The sequence below is a fragment of the Desmodus rotundus genome, chromosome 2, assembly GCF_022682495.2.
Source record: "Desmodus rotundus isolate HL8 chromosome 2, HLdesRot8A.1, whole genome shotgun sequence".
Taxonomy (NCBI): Eukaryota; Metazoa; Chordata; class Mammalia; order Chiroptera; family Phyllostomidae; genus Desmodus; species Desmodus rotundus.
The window spans coordinates 171,559,946-171,579,143 of record NC_071388.1 but is presented as its reverse complement, the minus strand read 5'-3'; the positions used below and the strand labels follow the sequence as shown (position 1 = coordinate 171,579,143).

The 19,198-nt window shown below is 35.0% G+C and overlaps 1 pseudogene; it reads right to left on the bottom strand.

The window, feature by feature from the left end:
* Positions 1-17,745: 17,745 nt before the first annotated feature.
* On the bottom strand, positions 17,746-17,844 carry LOC112308121 (U6 spliceosomal RNA; annotated as a pseudogene).
* Between the last annotated feature and the right edge of the window lie 1,354 nt (positions 17,845-19,198).

Genomic DNA, 19,198 nt, shown 5'->3' with positions numbered 1-19,198 from the left:
AACAATACTCTTTTGTTTCAATTTGCGTTTACAACATTCAAAGCCATTTGAATATACATGTATAACAAGAGTCGTAATTCTTTTCTCCTATCCAGACTTTGACACGGCATGACTTCTGCTATCAGTTACTAAGATATGTTCTCTCTCACAAACATAAAATCAGATTAATTGAAAATATTCTAGATGACAATACCAAAAGTCTCGTGTGTCTTCATGTAAATCAACAACTAAGCCACTATCTGTCTTTGAGCTTTGCTTTCACAGCTTCTCTTAGCCACCCTACGCATGATGTACATTTAACACTTATGCAATTAAAATCTTCTCTGTCCAGTCTCTCCTTGAACAACTGTGTGACTGCCACTCTGCCTTTTCCTGTCTTACACAGGCTCATTGGTGTGGCTTCCAATTTTTTTTTTTACTTATCAAACATTCTGATTTTAAGGCCAATAAGTACTTAATTTACTAAGGTTACTCCATAGCTGGTCTTACAGGGAATCCCCAGCAAATACAAGCAGATATTAAAATGGAACCTATGGTTTAATATAAGAATGTATGAAAGAGTTTGGGCATATTATCTGTCCCTCGAAAGTATCTCCATGATTCTTGTGAAGAGACCAAAAATTGAGCTCTCTTTGTATTTTAGTTATTAGCATAATGATGGGATTTGAGTAGATGACCTGGACTTGCTCTGAAATTGTCTAGTTTCATGATAGAGCTGTGCTTTGGCATACTCAGGGGATGCTAATCACTTTGGTATATTTATCTGCATAATGAAGAGATACTTCTTAGAGCGCTACACTTTTCCTTGTATTCGGATCAATATGATGTGGGACTCTAGGCTACTTTCTGGCTGATTTACATATCCACTCTACCTCTCAAACATGAGACTTAATTTCACATTTCAAAAAATCAACAAATTTCTGCATTTAAAACTTACAGGGACATCACTGAATGTTAGAATCTGTGATTATTCAGTAGACATATATCAGGGGTCCTCTGACTACCATGTAGAAGAAAATATGCTACCATACATTTCCTCAGTTTATGTTTTAGTTATATTTTGTTTGCTTTTATAGCCATATTTGTTTAAACTAATCTTAACACTATGATATTTATCATACATTGGAAAATTACTAAATATCATAGTAACATTTTCTCAAATATTAATGGTAAAGTTAATTTAGAATGATGACATTTAGAAATAATATTGATGATTTTTAATAATGTCTTAAATCAGTTTTTAAAAGATTTCTGCAAGTACTTAAAAATCCCAGATAAATGTATGAAATGTGCTTTTTATTTAGAGTTGGGAAAGTAGTGTGTTAAGATTTGCTAGACCATTTAAAAGTCAGCAAGTCAAACAGATAATTATAGTTGTTAAATGCAAACATTTCTTGTGAAATGCAGAATATAGATTTAGTATTTGTGCATTAGGATAAACTGTTGATCTATTTTGCTATCATGAAAAAATATTCCAGGTAAAATTGCTTATGCATTATAATTCTGCAGAAATGTATATCTATATTATGCATAAATATTTTCATGCAATACATAAGGAGTAGATTAAGAAAAAAACAAAACAGGTCATTTAATATGCTTTATGCTTTAACCAGTGGTGCTATTAAAATTATGTCTTATTGTCTCCATACTTGTTTTAGTTCTTAAGTAAAACATAAAAGTTGTAATTGCCAAGTTTTTCCAGTCTGTAAATTGTATTAATTACTTTCTAAGTCACTTCAGATCTTTGTTTTAATTTTAATATATTAGTATTATTTAAAAAGTCAAGAATGAGTTTCCAATGAAGTTGGCTTTATTTTGTGAGTATGACAGATTATATTAATGAATTATTGAATATTAAATCAGTATTGCATTCCCAGAATTAATCTCACTCAATCATGTTTTATATATAACAGATTGGATTAGAAGTGTTTTGTTTAGAAATCCTCTCCCCTGCTTCCTCTCCTCCTCCCCTCCCCTGCACTTCTCTTTTCTTTTCTTGTGTGTGTGTGTCTCAGTGTTGCCTTTGTCTGGTGTTATTAGGTTAATGTTGGCCTTTTATAAAGAACTGAGAAGTTTTGCCTCCTCTCTGTTTCTTGAAAGAACTTTTGTGGAATTGGTGTTAATCCTTTAAATGTTTGGTAGAATTCTCCAGTAAAATCATCTGGGTTTTGAGGTTTTTTTATTGGGACATTTAAAATCACCAATTATAAATCTTTTAATAGTGTCAGACTATTTTAATTATTTGGGTGAATTTTGGTCATCTGCATTTTTTTTTAGGAATTGAGCTATGTCTTCTAAGATGTCAAATTTATTAGTGTAGAATTGTTTTTAGCATTCTCTTAGGCTTTTAAGTCTGCAGGGTCTGCAATGATATTCCTTCTCTTCATTATTGATACAAACTTATATTTTTCTCTTATTTCTTTGTCTGTCTTTTAAAAGTTTATCAATTTTCTTTAAAAAAAAAACCCCAGCAGTTTGTTTCATTCATTTTCTCTTTGTTTTTCTGTTTTTAATCTCATTGATTTCTGCTCTTATCTCTATGTCTTTCCTTGTGTTCCTTTGGGCTTCTGATCTTCTTTTTCTAGCTTCTTGAAGTGGAATTACACAGTCATGCCAAACCATATTGGAGGCTAAAGGAAAAATTAGTAGCAGTGATCCTGTCTTTAATTAAATGTGGATAATTCTTACATCATGGCTAGTTGTATTTATTTTTATTTAAAAATATCACAGTGAACTATTATCATAATTATTTAGATTTTGGTGACCTTCAAATTTTGCATATGAAGTAAGTACTTCATTTGCATGAGCTCGTCCTGTTCAAATCTAACCATTTATTATGAAAATGTAAGTTATGATTTTGTCTTTGTAACACTTTCAAATACTTTCCTATTGATAGTAAATTAGAAAACTCCTTTTCAATCATTTCATGACCTATTGTATTAAGCTGAGCTTCCCAGAAAGCTGACAGTCTGAGGAGTGGGTTTCTGTCCAAGTGATTTATTTAAAAATTATGCCCAGGAGCTTGCTGGGAGTGTAGGAAGAAGGACAGAGAGGTGGAAAAGCCAAGAAAGAGCTCAATTTTAGGTAAAATCTTTTGAAGAGAGTGGCTTCAATCTGGTTTTTCAGGGGAGCCTGGAAGAATAAATTATGCCTTGGAGTTGGCCCTATTTAAAGGATGGAAGCTGATTTTCCATACACTTGAACCCACCTATGTTCATAGTTGAAAGGGAGTGGACTGGAAATAAACTCCCAACTGCACTGATTCTCTCTACCCTTGAATAAAAAGCAGCTCCATTAACTTAAGTCTAGTTTTCAGAAAAAAGAGTCAATACATCTTTGGCTAGGCTATTGGAAGTAAAAGGGACACACAGCAGAAGTGACATAAAAATATGATAAAAATGAGGGGACCTGGATAGATGTCTGACAGTGGGGCTACATCTATTATGGGTGTATATCAATTGCAAGTACAAAAGAATTTCAGGGATCTAGATACTTACTGTAATGTCTATATTTGAATATATCTTATTGGCTTTAAATATTCATACTTGTACATATATTTATATGTACTGTCTCTCTGTATAAACATCCATGTGTGTGCATGTGTACATAAACACCTTTCCCTTTCTGTCTCTCTCTCTCTAAGGACGGACCTTTTGGTACTCTTTTTTTTAAATATAACTTTGATACATTTTGGGAAAATAGATATGCTATCGGAAGTGTGGATAAACTAGATAGTACAAGGGTCGCTAGATAAGATATTAGAGCAGTTTCTACATTTGTCTTAATATACTTAAAATTACAAGTCAAAATTCTCTTTGTGTTGTTTTGAAAATTTTTGCTCTTGTAACACTTAGTTTTGATAAACTATGTGCCACCTTAGTCACTTTAAATAGACATCCATATTTTATAACTATAAAATTTAAATAAAATGTTTTATAACAATTTTACATGAATTAATTTAATATATGTATACATATATAATAATTCATATAAATATAGTTTTGTGGGAGTTTCTTATCCTTACCCAAAGACATTTCTTTTTTTCTCTTATTCATTGCTTTTAGAGAGAGAGGAAGGGAGAAAGAGAAACATCGAAGTGAAAGAGAAGCATTGATCGGTTGCCTCCAGTACGTCGTAGGACAGGATCAGTGCCTGTTGGACCAGGGATCTTATGCGAATGGATGGGGGTTGCATGCGCTCACATCCAGACCTGGGATCAAACTCACAATTTAGGTATGTGCCCTGACCAGGAATCAACCTTCTGGTTGTGGGTCGACAATCCAACCAACTGGACCACACCAGCCATAGCTATGTAAATATAGTTATGTATTTATTTATATCCTAATTTTATAATTTCTATAATTATGCAAGTGTACACTAATTTTATATAAATCACTATTATATCTACATTATATCTATTATATCTATAATACACATATATATGTATTATATATACATTATATCTATAATATGATTACATTATATCTATATATAATTATGATTTGAAATACACCGACTATATAAAAACTCAACATAAGTCTTTTCCTTAAGAGTCAAGTTTTACATTATTCTCTTTCTCCTTTGAATCAATATTTCCATTCCACCTGACAACAGAAATTAATACTAATGAATATTTTGTTATAACCATACTTTTCAAAAATGGTTCAAGTATATATTTTGAAAAGAACATATAAGGAAATAAATACATCAAAATTTATTACTTTAAATCTATTCATATCTTCTTTTCACCAAAAGTATGCATACACTAGTTTGAGAACCTAATGTTATATTTTTAGAAATATAATTATATTATTAAATTAAAATCTATTGTATAAATATAACTAAGTATGTAATTATAGGTGCAACTATATGTAAATGACAATATATAATTATATGGGAAATATGAATATATAAATATGTGTTATAAATATTTTATTTTTTTAATAAAAATAAAAAACCACATTTTATATTTTCTTTAAATTCTCTTAGTTGTGTTATAAGTTGTACCTACATTTTTCCCTTCTAGTTCTTGGAAAATTATATCTCTATAATTGGGTAAAGTATTTGAACTATTGTATTCTATAAATATTACTTAAGGCCCTGGCTGGTGTGGCTCAGTGGATTGAGTGCTGGCCTGCGAACCAAAGGGCTGCCAGTTCTATTCCCAGTCAGGGCACATGCCTGGGTTGCAGGCCACGTTCCCGGTGGGAGGCGCATGATAGGCAATCACAGATTGATGTGTCTCTCTCTCTTTCTCTCTCCCATCCCCTCTCTCTAAAAATAAATAAAATATTTAAAAAGTTAAAAACTAAATATTACTTAAAAATAAAATCTTAGAAACTTATGATAACATAAAATATATATGGCTATTCCTCTTTTATTTCAAACCAAACTTTCACCATCCTAGAGAATTAAAATATTATCATCATCTAAAAGAAAAAGGAGAATAATGGGGATCAATGCCTCTAACATATGTGATGCTAATTTTTTTAACTCCCTGCTGAAATGCATTGTTGTAATATTTTCTTTGTAAACTAGTAGTCTTCTTGAAATGTTTTTTCATATTTCCTTAATTCAGTTGAATATTATAAATTGGTAATAAAAGCTTCCCCCACAAATACAAATATCTCAAGGATAATTACAATTAAGATTTTTAACAAATGAATAACTTAGTAAAAATTAAAATAATTGTGTGAACTGTGCCCTGAATCAAATTATATTGAAAAATATATGCACACCTCAACTCTATTAAGAAAAATCCCACACAGTTTCCAAATGCTTAATTGTTCCTCTTAGTAAAATAAATTAGTGTGCTAAGATATAAGATGGACATGACAATTGCTTTCTTTAGAAGAGTAATGCTTTTCTATTTAATGCTTATTTATTATTTAGGTAAGTGAAGGATTTAAATTGTTTAAATAATTAAATATATGAGAATTATTATATTTAATCAAAGTACAATGTGTTTTAATCACATACAGAAAAGTAGTATAGTGCTTAGAATTCATAAAAATGAAAAATTAAAAATATTTTATCACATTTGTTCTTTTAAAACATTTCAGAAACAAAGCAAAAAAGCTCAGATCAAATGAGTTACATTAGCAAAATGTACCAAGAGGAAGGATGTAATGTGATGTAAAATAAGAAAAACAATTAACTTTCAAAATTAGAGGCATTATTAGAATGTTACTGACTTTTCTGGTTATAATTAAAGTGTCAAAGAAAAACAAATGTATAGATCCTAAAATAGTTTAGTTAATTCATAGTTTTGCCAAAGAGAAAGTACAAATAGCCTTTCTATTGGAATAACAAAACAAATGCAATTTTATTTATTTATTAATTTATAAAATTATAAAATATCAATTTCAGAGTTTATTTAGAAATCAGTACCTAATGGTCTAAATGAGATAAAAGCAGGAATGTTATTTGAAGACAATATCTTTTTATTCCATTACATTGTAACTTCCTGAACAAAATTTATGCTATATATTAATATACTAACCTAAAGTAAAGATACCTTTATGTAGATTATTAAATCCCTAATCTCATAACCAATTATTTTACATATGAGAAACTACAAATACATTGTATGGGGAAGGAAGACACATAGTTCAGAGTAGAGAGCACAGAGGAAATTTTCATAAGAAATATTAAGAGAGAAAGATTCTATCGGCATGGTCATTCTTACGGGATCAATAGAAGTGAAGAGGACATGTTGTTAAAACAAATAGAATTACAGGAAGAAATAAAAACACTGTATTGGTAGTGCTTAGTGAAATTAAACTTGTGCCTACCCTATGACAAAGATTTTCCAGATACATATTAAGGAAACTCACAGGCCCAAACTGAAGTATATGGATAAGGATATTCACTGTAACATTATGAGAATGGGAAGTTGGTTGCAATTGGCGATCTGTTACTACAAGGAAGAAAGTAAAATATTGTGCAGGCACATTGTGGCATACTAGGTAGCATTTAGAACCTATAGATTTATGAAAAAGAACTGGAAACATGACTAAATTTTAAAAATAAAATAAAATAATGATGCAGCATAAGTTCTATGGTGACATATTTATTCAAATTAAACACACACACAGCACCATCACCACAACCACACCATATGCGTTTTCACAGATATGCAGGTATTAAAAGACACATCATATGCATTACAGTGGATGTGTATTCGAGTCAAGGAATGGAAGTGGGACGCCTAATGGATAAAAATAAAATATATCTACATATTTATTTATATCTATAGGTATGCTATAAACATACATGTGTATGTGTATATGTAAAGAGATGTATCTATTTGTTCTATTTATAATTTATATTGTAGACATGATATAAACATATATGCATATATTATGTGTGTGTGTATGAGAGAGAAAACACAATGGAGGTCTTGTAAAAGACTATATCCAATATCCATTTTCATTTCTCTCTGGAAAACAGAATGCTGATTTTGTTTAGGGCAGCAATCATTTTAAAATGAAACCATCAAAGTTTTAGACTTCTTTATGGCTACAGCTGGACATGTGAACTAATATTAAACAATAAAATGTAAATAAAGTTACAGGAAAGAATGTCCTCACAAGTTGTTTCCTTTTTTTTAGGGAGACTGGTTTGACTGGCTTCACCTCGAGAACTTTTACCCTTTCTCTTTCCCCTTCTTTCTAGAACAAAGATATGATACCTGCCATAGGCCATAAGCGATGACAGAAATAAAAACCCTCCTTGGTTTCTTACCTGGAGACTTATCATTGTGTAAACCCTGCCACATATTATTTGAATAACCATTAGTTCAAGATAGAATAAGAAATGATTACCTCAGCCTTCTAAATCTGAGATAGGGCAAAACTACCCTCATCAATATGAATGTTTGAATGTTTTGAATGGTTTAGATAAAATACACTTAAGAGACATTCTAATGTATGCATTCTTTGAAGTAATCACAATAAATACAGTTACAGAGGAACAAGATAATTTATCTTTTTCACAAAATTATTCACTAAATTTTAGCTTTCAATACTCTATTATGGAAATTAAATACAAACCATGCATTTGGAGTGTGTTGTCCATGTCTGCCACATTGGGGTCCATGTGCTTTATGTACTTCTCTGCGTAAGGTACATTTTTTCTTCCAAGATTCAATTATGCTGAATTTGATGTTTTAATACATGATGAGATAATGAAAATTTTATTTTTCACTTCATCTAAAATACGAGAGGGTCTTGAGGTCATACCTCATCTGGAAACCATGATAAGATGGTTGAGTATTACATATTTCTTTATGGATATGTGTAAACATTATTTCTATTAGCTCACCAAATCCAGCATGCTGTTTATGCTAACTTGAGTACTGAAGACAGTCTGTCCCTAGTCTCCATAACCAATTCAAAGGCTCTTGCTTATCTGTCATGCTCCAAACTTCTCCATTTATCCAAGAACAAGGTCCCTGTTGCTTCTTTAATTGCTTAAGGCTCTGAATACATCTCTCCCTGTGACCTAATCCTGGATGTCAATTGTTAATTGCCTGCTCTGCTGTGTCTGGCTATCCTCAGAACTTCATGTTGATATGTACCTTGGGGTAATGGTAGTACATTAAATTATTATTGGTCATAATTTTCCCTACTCCATATATCCATGTTCTTTCACAGACATTTTCACAGTTCCTTTTGCTAGTGATGGCATGTATTTCCCATGCTCTTGATTTAGGGCTCTGCCGAGCGACTTGTTTTGGAGTGGAACACAGTCAGAAAGAATGATGTATAGTTCTAGCCCAGGCCTTAAAAAGCATCATGTGTTTCTACTTGCCTTCTTGTGCCTCTGTCAACACTGTAAGAAGAGTTTTCCCTAGAAACCCAATGACCTGGGCTCATAATTAACAGAGTGAAGTGGACTAGTTCCCAACCCACTGAGAGTGGCAAAATCCAGTTTGACTGATAGGTTGAAGGAGAACCAGGCAGCTTAAGTCAGCTAAATCCTAACCAACCCACAGATGCATGAGAAACAAATGCTTTTTGCTGAGGTGTGCTAATATGGTAATATTAGTTTTTATGACAATTTTTCCATCAGTTCTTGGGGCTTCACATATAACTTCTGATGCAGCTAGTTCTTTAGGGGAAACATACACAGAAGAGCTTAAATTCACCTTGTCAGGCTTAAGAGAAGTTCAAATGTGTGTGGTGTTTAGAAGTTAAACCAAACCTTATTCATCTGCAAAGATGTTTTTACTACCACAATCCTTGGCTGTAAGCTACAGAAGAGATTTTGAATAAACCTTAAAAGCATGTGTGTTTTGGAAGGTATTAATAGATCACAGAATCTGTGGGAAAGCTTGAGAAACTGTTTGAAACATTGACAAAAAGCAAGGTGGCTGGGCCTCAAGGAATAAAGCCAATATCATACTGGAAAAAATATGATTGTGGTACTATTATGAACACCAACAATACAGAATGCTGAGTGAATGGTAAAGACAGACTCTGAAAACATAACCCCTTTATTCTAACATCTTTGTACTATTTTTTTGAGATTCAAATTTCCATACTGGTCACCTATTTGCACATTTAGTCCCCATGCCTGCATTCTGGATGACAAGAAGTACAGAAAAGTGTCCACGTATGCGTGTATTGAAAGTTCACGGGGGAGATCTGGAGTCTTAAGCTTCTCTGGTGGAAAGCAGAGAACTACCTTCTATTTCAAATCATACAGTGGAAGGATGCTTAAAATCCAAAGAATGCGTGGGGGTTCACAACAGCAATGAATGATCTCTGCAGTATTCCTGGAGAATCTCACTTAACCAAGGTAAAATAACTGCAGTAAGACATGAGAATCAGAAAAAGAGACCAAGTGGTATCACAATTTGGCATGGCAAACTGGACACAGAACCAAACAATGGATGTGTCACACCAGGACTTCTGTGGAAAAAAATGAAGTTCAGATGGACTACAGAATACTTTGGAAACTTAATTTTAAGAATGTATGAACTTTCTGCTTAAGGATCCCTCAGATGAATGGCTCCTGTGTTACACGTGAAGCCTGTGATTAAAGCGACTAAGCCTCTCCCATCCCCTTTGATTCCCATATATTTTATATAGGGTTACAGACCCCTGGCCAAACCCGTAATCAGACTCCATGAACATGGCACTCAGCAATCACAGAGAGAACTATTCCAATCCTTCATGAGCTGCTCACTTTTAATCTTTCCTCATTAAAAGAATCTTAGCATGGCAAATTGAGGGTAATAAAATAAATCCAACCTTGTACATAGAGGGTATAAATACAAGTGCAGTTACTCTGTATGTAAGCTTCTGCAGTACCATTTTAAAGTGCTTATGTTTTCTAATGAAGGTCGTATTTATCTGTGAAGTTTTAAGAATCACTATAAATTGAGACTTACTCTATTATTTTAAAGTGTTGGGAACCGCCCTGCCTGGTTTCAGAGGCTGTAACCCCTCATGGTTAAGGCTGAGTCAGAGTTGGGACCATAAGCCACTAAGGAGACAAAGCTTGTCTCCCTGGCAGGTGTGCCACCTCGGCCCACTTCACCCTGCTTGGCCCTGAGCTTGGCCAGTTAGCCAATGACGGGTAAGAATCCTCAAGGGAGGATCCACCTAAGACAGGCTCTGGTCACGGAAGAGGCCCGCAGGGAAGGACTCGGGGGGCTGTGGAAAAAGGGGGTGATGGACCCTTGCCCCTCGGCTTTGAAATAGCCCGAGTCCTCATTCTGTCTGCAAGAAGTCTCCTAATCACTTGGCTGCCTTACTTCCCTTGCCTGACTTAAGCCTGAAGCAATAACAGAGGGCAGTGCAGTCCTGTGTTGGGAGGGGCGGATTCCCTGGGGAATCAGGCCTAAGAAAAATACATACATTCCTGTGAAACCTACTTAGTTTGTACCCTCAGTTTAAGAGATAAGGGTCCAGACCTGAGATGAGTCTGGCGCCTAAAGTTTTATGGCCCCCTAACTAATTGGCTGTAACTCAGAATAAGCCCTCAAAGTTCTCTGTAAATCTTGTATTGTTTAACCCTTACTGGCTGACAATGATTGATGAGCTTTATCTGTATTCCTATGCGAATGAACCTAATAAAAGCCCCTGGAGAGAGAGGCTCTGGGCCCTTCTCCCCTTGAGAGAAAGGGCCACCTTTCCTCTCCAAGCAGATCACGTCTTGGTAGTCTTTTTCTTCATCCGTGGCGGACGGGGGGGGGGGGGGGCTGCGTTAAAGCCTCCCGACATTAAAGAAATCTTATTGATTAGGAGCTTATACATTCTTAATACCAAAAAAGATATAAAAACTTCCCTCATCACAGAAGTGACTTCAGAGGCCAGTGGAACTTTAATTGTTTGACAATTGACAGTAAATAAAGGGCAGATACAGGATTAACATCAAACCTTTCCATTGTTTCTCCAATGAAAATACTTCATGGTCAGGAATAGGGCTTTTATTTTGCCTGTTGTTATTAAGTTATTTATACCAGGAGTTAAAAAGAGTTCAGAAAGGCCTTTAAGGGCATACAAATGAGTGAGGAGGAGAAATAAAAGCAAGTAGGTGTGCGTTGTGTGAGTGGTAGTACAACCTGAAAAGCCAATGCCCTTTGTCATCAAATGATACAGTGATGCCACTGACAAGTAATTGTTATTTCACTAGCAGATGTGATTGATCTGTTGTTATCTTATTTAATATAATATTTTCAAGCTTATTTGAGCAAGACGTTGCCTCTACTCAGTTCTGGCTGGTGTTTGCCAATGGTAGTACATGCCCAAAGTTGCCCCGTGTATTTTTGTACTGCAAATATCTCTATTTTTAAAAGTTGTGTTTAAAATAAAAATTAAACAGGGCAAAAGCCCGATAAGGCCCATCTAAGAGTGAGTTTGGTCTGCAGGCTGCCAGTTGGTAATTGCAACTTAATCCATCTACTATGCAATCATAAGCAACTTAAACATAAGAAATATTCAGCACCACTGTCCTCAGTAAAGAAATCCATTGAAAGAAAATAAAATAAAAAATATGTTTAAGCACTTCTAAATCAGGAATTGAAGTCAAGATGGAGGCATAGGTAGATAGGCTTTGCTTCCTTGCACAACCATAAGAAGGATCACAACTAATTTCAAAATGAAAAACACCCAGAACTGCCAGAAAATTGAACTGTATGAAGGTCTGACAACCAAGGATTTAAAGAAGCTATATTAATCTACATGGATAGGAGGGGTAGAGATGGGGAGCTAGGGTAGAGAGTATGTGGTGTGGCAGCAGCCAGCTGCAGCAGTGAGGCAGCCATGGCAGCCAGCAGAACGGGTTGTCCCACATTCACGTGTGGTGGATAAAAATCAGGAGGACATCTTGTGAGTAAGCGATCTGAGCCCTAGGCCATACTACACAGCCCAGGGTTCCAACACCAGGAAAAATAAAACCTCATAATCCTGGCTGTAAAAATCAGTGGGGGTTGCTGCAGCAGAAGAAACTGCTAGCTTGTCAGGATATCCTGAGAAGGCAGCAGCTGGAGGGGCACCAGTCACATACGGGAAGTGGGTCAAGTGACTAGAAATGGGGTGAGTGCCAGGCAAGCCCCCAAAAGTCAGCCAGTAGCAGCATGTCTCCTCTTCAACCTCTCCACAACACACAGGAGCCACAAAGCAGACTGCTTGCCTTGTGAACACCCAAGGCTCCGCCCCATACACATTAACAGATGTGCTAAGATAGGGAGTCAAAGTGGCTCTACCTAGTACACAGATACAAGGAGGCTGCCAAATTGAGGAGACAAATAAATATAGCACAAATAAAGGAACAGAAAAGAACCCCAGAAAAAGAACTAAGTGATGTGGGGATAGCCAATCTATCAGATGCAGAGTTCAAAACACTGGTGATCAGAATGCTCAGAGATCTCACTGAGTATGGTAAAAGCATAAGGGAGGAAATGAAGGCTACACTAACTGGAATAAAGAAAAATCTACAGGAAATCAACAGTGAAGGGAAGGAAGCCAGGATTCAAATCAATGATTTGGAACATAAGGAAGAAATAAACATTCACCTAAAACAAAATGAAAAAGAAGAATTCAGAAAAACAAGGGAGAGTTTAAGAAGACTCTGGGACATCTCCAAAAAGGCCAACATCTGAATAATAAGGATGCCAGGAGGAGAAGAGGAAGAGGAAGAAATTGAAAAACTATCTGAAAAAATAATGAAAGTAAACTTCCCTAATTTGCTGAAGGAAATAGACATAGAAGTCCAGGAAGCACAGAAAGTCCCAAAGAGGTTGAACCCAAAGAGGAACACACCAAGACATATCAAAATTAAAATGCCAAAAGTTAAAGATAAAAAGAATCTTAAAAGCCATCAGAGAGATGCAAATTAAAACCATTATGAGGTACCATCTCACACCAGTCAGAGTGGCCAACATAAACAAATCAACAAACAAATGCTGGAGAGGATGCAGAGAAAAGGGAACCCTAGTACATTGTTGGTGGGAATGCAGACTGATGAGGCCACTGTGGAAAACAGTATGGAATTTCCTCAGAAAACTAAAAATGGAACTGCCCTTTGACCCAGCAATTCCGCTCCTGGGATTATACCCTAAGAACCCTGAAACACCAATCCAAAAGAACCTGTGCACCCCAATGCTCACAGCAGCACAATTTACAATAGCCAAGTACTGGAAGCAACCTAAGTGCCCATCAGCAAACGAGTGGATCCAAAAACTATGGTACATTTACACAATGGAATTCTACGCAGCAGAGAGAAAGAAGGAGCTTATACCCTTTGCAACAGCATGGATGGAACTGGAGAGCATTATGCTAAGTGATATAAGCCAGGCGGTGAGGGACAAATACCATATGATCTCACCTTTAACTGGAACATAATGAACAAGAGAAAAAAGCAAACAAAATATAACCAGAGACATTGAAATTAAGAACAATCTAACAATAGCCAGAGGGGAGTGGGGAGGGGATAGTGAGGAGAGGGGTTTACAGGAGCTACTATAAAGGACACAAGGACAAAATCAAGGGGGAGGGTAGAGGTGAGGGAGGGAGGTGGGATTGGCTGAGATGGGGTGGAGGGATGGGGAGAAAATGCAGACAATTGTAACTGAATAACAATTAAAAAAATAAATTTAAAAAAAAAGCAGCAAGAGAAAACCAGAGTTACCTACAAAGGAATTCCCATAAGACTGTCAGCTGATTTTTCAAAAGAAACTTTGCAGGCTAGAAGGGACTGGCAAGAAGTATTCAAAATGATGAAAAGCAAGGACCTACGACCAAGATTACTCTTTCCAAAAAGGTATCATTTAAAATGAGAGGGCAGATAAACTGCTTCCCAGACAAGGTAGATTTAAAGGAGTTCATCATTACCAAGCCTTTATTATATGAAATGTTAAAGGGTCTTATTTAGGAAAAAGATCAAAACTATGAACATTAAAATGAGAACAAACTCACAACTATCAATAACTGAATCTAAAAAACAAAAGCAAACAACTACAACAGGAACAGAATTATAGATATAGAGATCATTTGGAGGGTTATCATCTGGGAGGGGTAAGGGGGAGAATGAGGGAAAAAGTACAGGGATTTAGAAGCATGATTGGGTAGGTACAAAATAGACAGGGGGATGTTAAGAACAGTATAAGAAATGGAGAAGCTGAAGAACTTACATGCATGACCCGTGGACATGAACTAAGAGGACCGGAGTGCTGGAGGGATGAGGGGACCCAGGCAGAGGGGAGCAGAGGGGGGAAAATTGGGACAACTCTAATAACATAATCAATAAAATATACTTTTAAAAGGTTTCTGAATAAATTAGTATAAAAGTTGACTCATTACTATTAAAGCATGTTCCTTCAAGTTCTACAAACACTATGTAAAATGTTCACTTTAATATGAACAGTGGTAGAGATAATTATAAATAATCTAAAAATGTAAGTTGGAACAGGTAACCAATACAACCACAATAACTTTGATAATCAATAGTTAACTCATGTATGATGTGTAGACAAACCTTCTTTGCTCTTGATATAATTAAATAGTGTGTCAATTTTTCACTAATAATTCAGTGTTAATTAACTGACTAGTACTTTCTCTCAGAATTAGGTATTGATTATCATGAAATGATGCCACTGACAAGTAATTGTCCTTTATCTGGTAGATATGGTTGCTCTAGTATATAAAATTTAACATTCAGCCTTGGCTGGTGTGGCTCAGTGGATTGAGCACCAGCCTGTGAACCAAAAGCTTGCCGGAATTGATTCCCAGTCAGGGCACATGCCTGGGTTGTGCACCAGGCCCCTGGCAGGGAACCTATAAGAGGCAACCATGCATGAGGTTTTTCTCCTTCTATTTTCCCCTCCCTTACTTTCTCCCTCTTTAAAAATAAATAAATAAAATCTTTAAAAAAACCAAAAAACCTTTAACATTTAGTTGAAGTGTTCAAACAAAATAATTGTTTATTCTCTAAGAAGTGGAAAAATCTGCCAATAAAACCTAGTGTTATTGGGCTTTTACTCATATTTAGAAATAATTTTAGAATGATTTTATATATCTACATACACTCTGTACTAAAGTAATGTTTTTAAATTCTATCCCCTTTAAGGAAAAAAAAACCCAAATGATAATGTATCCCATGAAAGATGGAACTTATGTTTTAAATGCTTGGGAGATGTGAGATCCTAAATACCTATGGTAGAGGTTAATTTTGCAAAATAATATGCTAAAATTATGAAGCTTTCCCACAATGAATCCTATCTTTACTTATCTAACATAATAATTTTCTAGTTTATTTAAGTGAGCAGTCACTTTTCTCCTTGATATCAAATTAAACAATTTGGAGAAGGCTGACTCAGAAGAGAAATGAGTTGACCAAGTCCACAAAACAGATTAAAATTAGATTTAAAAAATACTTATAAGATGTTCTGGTTCCAACAGTATTTTATTAAAGACATGTTTAGGATAAATTATGTGGATGTTTTTTTCCTCAGTTGTAGTGATTAAAAGAAAATATCTTAATCGTGGTAAAAGTCCATTGTCAGAAGCATGCAACTTTATAATATTCATCAAGTCACTTATTTTCATATGATTGCCAAAGATAGAGTTTCCACAAAATGAGTATTTTCAAGGGGATTAAATTGTGAATAGATGGCAAAAATTAATGCTGACTTAGACATTTTCAAATTTAATCAGATTTTTGTCACAAATTCAATAGTACAGAAAATGATTTTTTAAAAAAGTGAAGGCTTCTCCACTCTATCCTCCACTTCCAGAGGAAAGTTGTGCAAATTGCCCAAGAGGGCACAACTGGATTCCAATAGACTCCAACACTCTCTAAAGAGACTGCCTTACTTGAGGTCACAACTGTCTCTCCAGATTAACGATGGATATGAAACAATGGCAGACCACCATTTCCCCAGCTGCCAGTGTCTCTCACACAGTAGTGAGAAACCCAGATCTTTTCAGGCTTCCTTCCATCCAGTCCATGCTGCCTGTACTTTAATTTCATTTTTATTTATTGTTTTGTCATTTATTTATATATTCATTTATGGGAAAGCAAAGCCTTTTCTTCCTTAGCAGAAGACATTTGAGAGCTTATTTGGCTCTGCCCCCAGCTTCTTTCTAGCTATAAGAGACAAGAAGTCAGCCTTTTCTTTTTCTGCAGACCCAAACAGCAGGCAGGTTCGCATTTCTTTCTTTCTTTCTTTTTTTAATGTTTTGTTGTTCATGCTATTACAATTGTCCTATTTTTTCCCCCTTGTCCCCCTCCACCAAAACCACTCCCCAGTTCCATAGTCAATCCCCACACAATTGTCTGTATCCATGGGTCCTTCGACTAATAATCCTTTCACCTTCTTTAAAATAGTTCCCAATTCACTCCTCTGCTCTTAACCACACTGTCAGTCTATTCCATGATTCTATACCTCTGGTTCCATTTTGCTCATTTGTTTGTCTTGTTGATTAGGTTCCTGTTATAGGTGAGATGATATGATATTTGTCTTTCACCGCCTGGCTTATTTCACTTCCCGTAATAGTCTCCAGTTCCATCCATGCTGTTGCAAAAGGTAAGAATTATTTTTTAACTGAAGGGTAGTATTCCATTGTGTAAATATAGCACAGTTTATTGATCCACTCATTTACGAATGGCCACTTAGGCTGTTTCCAGCTCTTGCCTATTATAAATACTGCTGCTATGAACATAGGTGTGCAAAAGTATTTTTGAATTGGTGTTTCAGGATTCTTACGGTATATTCCAAGCACTGAAATTGCTGGGTCAAAAGGTAGTTCCATTTTTTTAAGGAAATTCCATACTATTTTCCACAGTGGCTGCACTAGTTTGTATTGAACAAGGGTTCCCTTTTTTTCTCCACGTCCTCGCCAGCACTTCTTTATTGATTTATTAATGATAGCCATTTTGGCAGGTGTGAAGTGATATCTCACTATGGTTTTAATTTGCATCTCTCTGATGGCTGGTGATGCTGAGCATTTTTCCTTACATCTACAGGCCATTTGTATGTCTTCCTTGGAGGTAGCATCTATTCAGGTCCTTTGCCCATTTTTAATTGGACTGTTTGTCTTCCTGGTGTTGAGTCTTATGAGTTCTTTATATATGTTGGAAATTAAACCCTTGTTCAAAGTATCATTGGCAAATATGTTCTCCCATAAAGTCAGTTCCCTTTTCATAATCAGTTCCCTTTCATGGATGGTTTCTTTATCCATGTAGAAGCTTTTTAATTTGATGTAGTCCCATTGTTTATGTTTTCCTTTATTAAAAAATATGGAACACTTTCTGAATTTGTGTGTCATCCTTGTGCAGGGGCCATTGTAATCTTCTCTATCTCATTCCAATTTTAGATAAAAGGTCTGTCCAGGAGGTATCCAGCCATGCAATATGAAAAATAGAAATTTTTATTGAAGAAGATACAAGATACAAGAATTATTGTACATAGGACAATGACACCTCAGTCCCCTTCAAACTAGGCACCTTGGGACCTCACATAGTTCTCCCAATCTCCATCAGCTGACCCTGAATCTCAATAATGGTATGCAATCTCTTCCATTTCAAAGATGATTTTAGTTTTGGAAAGAGCCAGAAGTCACAGAGTGCCAAATCTGGGTTGTAGGGGACTGAGTCACCTGGGTGATTTGATGTTTCACCACAAAACTTTGCAGGAGACGTGATGCATGAGGGGGCACATTGTCATGAAGAAGCTGCCAATCACCAGTTGTCCCTAACTGCAGCCTTCTGAATCGTTCAAATAGTTTCTGCAGAGGAATGTTCAAACTTAATACAAAATTTGATGCAGATTCATTGCTCTACTCAGTCATTTTGAATGGTGGCTGTGTAGTGGTATCTTAATGCAATTTTCAATTTGTATTTCCCTGAACTAATATTGTTGAACAATGTTTTACTTGATTATTGCATTTAATATTGTGGTTTGTAAAGAGTGTATTTAATATATTTAATATATTCTGCTCATTTAAAAAAACTACATTGGTTGTATTTAGCTTATTGGTTTGTAAAAGACTTTTTATATATTCTGGGTATGAGTCCTTTGCCAAATATATTCATCACAAATGAACAAAAGTTATAAAAATCTATACAAAATTATTTAGAAAAACTTATTCTTTTCTGACCAATTTGTGCTCAGTCTTAGAATGATCATTATATCTATTTCCTAGTCAGAAACTATATGAAAATTTTACTGTGTTAAATGTATTGGGATAACAAATAAACATATGACCTGTAATATCTTTGTTGGAGTGAAGATCTTTAGTTCACAATATAAGAGTTAATTTTGCAAAAGCCTCCATCTCATTTTGACTCAGAAGTTCAAATAAGGAACTAGGACATCCCGCATTGTGTAGCTGTGATCAGACATACATTCTTTCACATATTTACCATCCTTGATGTTAAGATACATCACATAACTGGTAAGTTTTTTCTTTTGTTTTTTTTCTGGTATAAAACACTGGTGGTTCAGGAAATTCATAGATTAGATAAATTGATTGTTAGTAAGACATTCCACACTTTAAGTTTAGAGTCCATGGTTATAAACTAATTGTTCTATGATATTCTATAAAACCTTATTTTTTAAAACTTCATAAAAATATAATGAAACTAATAAGCATGTTATTAACTAATTTAAAATATACACCCATATAATGATGTTCCAAGTCAAGAAATATATAATTGCTACCCCAAAAACTTTTTGTGAGTCCCT